Raw genomic sequence first — 6,000 nt, 5'->3', positions numbered from 1 at the left:
CGAAGGAGAACGGCGCCTGCCCCCCCTGCCAGACGAAGCGCAGCATCAAGGTCTTAAGGCGCCGGAAGAAGTCCACGTCTATCGGAATGGGAAGGGCTTGGAAGAGATAAAAATTTGGGGAGTCGGACCATCTTTAGAGCATGGATTCTACCCAGCCACGAGATGTACTTTGGCTTCCACCGGTCCAAGTCCGCCCGCACCGCCGCCAGCAACGGGGGGAAGTTCGCGGAGAACAGTGACCCTATGGAGGGTGTCAGCCGAACTCCCAGGTATAAGAGAGAGGTGGTCGCCCACGCAGAGGCCTGAGCCGCCGCATCTGTTCCATCTCAGCAGGAGGAAGTGTGAGATTGAGGATATGTGATTTATCAAAATTGACCTTGAAACCGGCCACCCCTTCAAAGCAAGACAGCACTGCTTGGATGTGCGGTAGTGAGTGAGCCGGGTCCCCGACGGATAACAAAACGTCATCTGCAAACAGGGAAATTTTATGATGCTCACCTGTAAAGGGGAGACCCCGGATATGCTCATGTTCCCTCACCGCCAGTGCCAATGACTCAATGCTCAGCGCGAAGAGCAGGGGGGAGAGGGGACAGCCCCGTCTGGTACCGCGGGAATGTGAGAAAAAGGCGGACAGGTGACCATTAATTGTTACTCTAGAGCGCGGATCACTGTAGTTTGCCCGTATCATTGATATGAACTTAGCCGAAAAGCCAAAGGTGACCATGGTGTGGAACATAAATCCCCAGTCCACGCGGTTGAAGGCCTTTTCCGCGTCAAGGCCCACCAACACCGCCGGAATACAAAACCTAGTGGCCTTTTCTATCAGGTGAATCACCAGTCTCATGTTATCATGGGTCTGCCGGCCCTTGATGAATCCAGACTGGTCCGGATGAATGAGGGCCGGCATCAAGTCCTGGAGTCTACGCGCGATGATAGAGGAGTATAACTTAGCATCAATATTGAGGAGGGCTATTGGGTGATATGAAGAGCATTTGGACGGGTCTTTCCCTGGTTTGGGAATCACGGAGATTACAGCTTCAGCCATAGACCCCGAAGTTCCATCGGTTTCCGCCATTTCATTAAAGAGGGAGACCAAAGAGTCGCACAATTCCGTCGCGAACGACTGATAGAAAAGAGCGGTGTAGCCATCTGGTCCCGGTGCTTTATGGAGTGTCAGGGCCTTAATAGCGTCCAGCACTTCTATTCTGGAGATAGGAGCAGCCAAGAGGTCATTCCATTCCTTAGAAACCTGGGGTATAGGAAGATCGTCCAAATATCTCCTCTGGGCCTCCTGATCGAGGGCATCCCCTGTGTAAAGTGGGGCATAAAACCGGCCAAAAAGGTTCGCCTTATCCTCATCTCGGTGCTGCAGGGTCCCCGTTGAATCTTGGACACCCCCGATGTAATCCCTCTCCCTCTCGTCCCGGAGTTGGCGGGCCAAGTGCCTCCCCACCTTGTTCCCCTGTGAGTATGAGAGGCACCGCAGCCTCAGCAGAGTGAACTCTGCTCGGTTATTGTAGTGGGCCTTTAGTTTCCCCCTCACAGCCGTCAGCGGGCGGAGGGTCAGCCTGGACGGGTTCAATTTGTGCACCTGATCCAAAGCGGCGAGTTCTGCCTCTAACTCTTCCCACTCCTTCCTCCTCAGTTTGTTAAGGTTTGCGTTGAGAGCGAGGCAGGTGCCCCTCAGTGAAGCTTTGCATGCATCCCAGGTGTTAAACACGGATGTATCCGAGACGGGATTGAGGGCCAGAAAGTCTCTGATGGCCTTCCGCAGCTCCTTACAGGACGTATCGTCCCGGACAAGCGCGGCTAGGAAGTACCATTTACGTAGTCCGTCTCCTCTAACCGACCAGTGTAACCCAAGGACCAGCACACTATGATCAGACACGGAGAGTGGAAAAATGCTAGAATCGCGGACATCTCCCCTGAGGGCTTGGCTCAAAAAGATGTGATCTAGGCGGGAATAGAAATGGTGGACATGGGAGAAGAAGGTGTAGTCCCGGGACTGGGGGTGCAGGAAACGCCAGCCATCAATCAAGCCTAATTCACCCACAAGCCTCTGCTTTTCAGTGGAAAATATACCTGCGTCTGATCTTTGAGCGCGGGAGCTATCCAATTCCCTGTTCCAAACCAAATTGAAATCCCCCAGTAGAAACAAGTGCCCCTCCACAATTCCAACCCTATGAAGCAGATCCTGGAGAAAGCTATTTTGTCCCGCATTGGGGACATACACCACCACAAATGTGCATAGCCTACCATACAGCAGACCCTTGACCATCAACCAGCAGCCCTCTTTATCACAACACACCCCCACAGGCTGAAAGTGAAGGGACGCACGGAACAGAAGAGCCACCCCCCTGTGTTTCGTGGAGGCAGATGACCTGTAAATGAGGGGCAAGTGTCTGTGCCAGAGCCGAAGATCATCTTTGCGCGCTAAATGGGTCTCCTGGAGGCCCACCACATCCAACTGATGATCATTCAAATATTTCCAAATTCTCTGATGTTTTTGCGGGGAGTTCAGACCTTTCACATTCCACGTACCAATACTAAGTGGCATAACGAACCATTAATTCCAACCGCACTTCTCCCACCTCATCAATGGGCCCCATCTCCACCCCCCACCTCACGCAGCCAGATTCCCCTCCACTCCCCATCCTCACTCCCCATCTCGCTAGCCCGCCCCGTCTCCCACCCGACCAACCTCCAGATCCAATCTCCAGACCGCACCGATGGCCATCCCAACAGCAGCTCTCGACTATCAAGGAGCACATATTTCCCACATCCAAAAACAACGGTCACTACAAACCACTCATACCGGTCATCACCACCCCCAAGTTCAGCCCCACCACCGTTCCCAAATTCCCCCCTCCCTACTCCCTCGTCACAAAACCCCACGGATCCCTTCCCCCCCAAAGAGCTGTGAGGATCGCCACCAGATTACAAAGGGTGACGAAGGAAGAAGGTAAAACAAACAGTAACATCGAACATAACAGTCCCCATGTGTGGACGTCTGCATTTGCCCCCATGGGGCGGGGAAAGGGGCACCCTGTGGTGTGCCCTCCAAGGGCCGGACCGGGGTGTCTTCTTGAAAGTACAAAATTACCCACGGTACCTGATGGAGAAGAGCCCCTCCGGCGCCGTCCAAGCTCCGTTCCGAGGCTCAAGCTGCCCCGGAGCTCTCTTGTGATGATGGCACGGTTGCAGAGGCGACAGAGGCAACCGCCGCGCCCCTCTCCTGCAAGCTGGTCGTACGATCAGGCCTCCTTGATTCTGTGTCCCGGCCCACTCTATGCCAAGAGGGGGAGCGTCGTCTTTGCCTGGATGGGGAGCTCCCGCTCCTGGGAGAAGGGACAGTGTCATCCAGGCCCAGAAGGTCCTTGGCGACCTGCAGAGAGCGAACCTGAACCAGCCTGTTTTGCCATCGAAAGATAAGGCGGAAGGGATGGCCCCAGGAGTAGGACACATTCCGTTCACGCAGGTAGGTGGTCACAGGGCGGAACTCACGTCTCTTCTGAAGCGTCGACGATGCCAAATCCTGGAAGAGCTGGGGGCGGTGGCCCCGGAATTGTAGAGAGGGGATATCCCGGGCTTTCCGAAGTATGCGTTCCTTAAGCTGGAAGTCATAAACACAGACCAGGATATCGGGGGGAGGGCCCCCACCACGCCTCGGCAGATCGACTCTGTGGAACCTGTCCATCCTGATCTCACTAACGTCGTCTTCGCCCAGAACCTGCAAGAAGAGTGCCTTGACGTATCCCTTAAGGTCACCTGCTTCCCCATCCCAGGGCACCGCTCGGATGCGGATGTTGTTCCGACGTGACCGGTTCTCTAGGTCTTCCGCGTGGGTCTGGAGGTCTAAGTTCTGCTCGGCGAGCCGGATCACATCTTGCTGTAGTTGATGTACATCATTGGCCACACTCCGGTCGTGATCTTCCAGTGTAGCCACCCTTTCGCCGATACCATCCACATCCCTTCGCACTTCCCTTAAGTCCGAGGCCAGCTGAGAACGCAGTTCTGTGATGTCTTCCTTAATGGAGGCAAAAAGTTCCATCATAAAGGCTTTAGTGGCGGGGGCCTACCCGTCGTTTGGTTCCGGGGAGACGCTGGGACCAAGAGACGCTGCGTGCTGGGATCCCCTCGGGGGTACTTCCTTACCAGGCTTCTCCGGCTTCTCCTTGCGCGTCTTATTAGACATGGAGTCGCTTCGTCTAGTCCCCACACTGCTCCAGCACCCCCTCCTGCTAATGTGCCAGGCCAACGAGCACGGCCGGACCCCCACCAAAGGTGCGTGCTCACCGCAGTGCAGGCCTTCCGTTACTCCACTACCCCCCAGATTGAGGTAGGCCGTCAGTCAGAAGTCGGGCTATGACCGGCAGGTCAGGGGAGCTCCAGGAACGCCGAGCCCGGGGCACGATGGTCAGGGGGCTTGTCTCGCGACTCCAGTCGCTCCAGGGGCCCTGGTACAATGCCTGCTGAGAGCCTCCCGCAGCCGGGCCTCACTCCGCCGCCTGTTCAGCGGGGCTCCATCGCGTACCGGCCCCCAGGGCCTCGCTACGCCAGGAGGTCTGCGCCCACTCTGCCACGAGGCGCAGGTCCCCAGCGATCGCCGGCCGTGCCAGAGAGGCCGCTCACCTTCGCCACAATCCGGGGGGCCCCCTGCTGGTCTCCAGGGCCGGGACAGTGTCGCCGAGCTCCCCCGCTGCAGATCGGGCCTCCCGCCACGGCGGTGTCCTGGATGGCGATGGGGGAGGGGCAATGCTGCTGTGCCGATGGCCCCCTCTCCCAGGGTGCCGCTTCTGGACCTCTCCGGTCGGTGGTCGCCCCGTAGCGCCCCCCCCCCTGTCCAATTGACCCCGCAGCAGCCGCCGGGCCTCACTCTGCCGCCTGTTCAGCGGGGCTCCGCCGCTTACCGGCCCCCAGGCCTCGCTACGCCAGGAGGCCCGCGCCCACTCGGCAACGAGGCGCAGGTCCCCAGCGATCGCCGGCTGTGCCAAAGAGGCCGCTCACCTTCACTACAATCCGGGGGGGACCCCCGCTGGTTTCCAGGGCCGGGATAGCGTCGCCGAGCTCCCCCGCTGCAGGATGAGCCTCCCGCCGCGGCGGTGTCCTGGATGGCGATGGGGAGGGGCAAAGCTGCCGTGCTGATGGCGCCCACTCGCAGGGTGCCGCTTCTGGACCTCTCCGGTCAGCGGCTGCCCCGCAGCTCCCCTCCCGTCCAATTGACCCTGCAGCAGCCACTGGGGGGGGCGATGTGCTCGAACAGGGGCCAGGGGCGCACCGGTGCTAGGCCACTCGTCGGAGCCGGCACTTCCCCAACTCTAGCCCGGGGATCGCGGACCTCCTCTCGCCGCGGCCCTCGCGGCAGATCGCGGGGGCTCCGTCCCGCTCAGGAGGCAAATTCCGCCGCCGGGTCGCGCCCCTCTGTTGCAGGGCTCACAGCGGCAGGGAGGGGTGCCCAAATCGTGTCGCTCCGGGAGGCTTTAACAAGGCTAAGCTGGTGGTGGCGCTGGAGGGACTAAACAGCACGTCTCACTCCGTCGCCATCGTGGCCAAGCCCCCGTTGGTAAGTTTTTAAGATGATTGCAGGTACTTGGTATAGGCGGACTGAAGGTCACTTTGTCATGCATTCCAGAGTGTATTATTATAATTTCCTCGGTTACTGTAGATTTTGTACCAGGTATCGTCTGTATGTTAGTTGCTGTTGAAGCCCAAATTCCAGCCAGATCTGTGGGGGTGAGGAAAATACTGTTCTGTACACCTGCCTTGGGAGGCTATCCAGCATTACTGCATCCTTCCCATGCTGTACTTCACTTCCATAAGCTACAGTTGGTATAAGTTTTGCTTTAATGATCGCTAGTAATGGAGTGAACAGTGGGCCTTTTAAACTCTTTGACATCGTACAGAACGCAAATGTTAGGGCATTTCCCTTTTTTTGGTATTGCTTCCTTCTGCTGTTGAAAGGTTAGCTTTTTGTCCAAGTGTATACCTAGATATTCATAA

The sequence above is a fragment of the Lissotriton vulgaris genome, chromosome 3_1 (genome assembly GCF_964263255.1).
Source record: "Lissotriton vulgaris chromosome 3_1, aLisVul1.2, whole genome shotgun sequence".
NCBI lineage: Eukaryota > Metazoa > Chordata > Amphibia > Caudata > Salamandridae > Lissotriton > Lissotriton vulgaris.
This window is presented reverse-complemented; position numbering follows the sequence as displayed.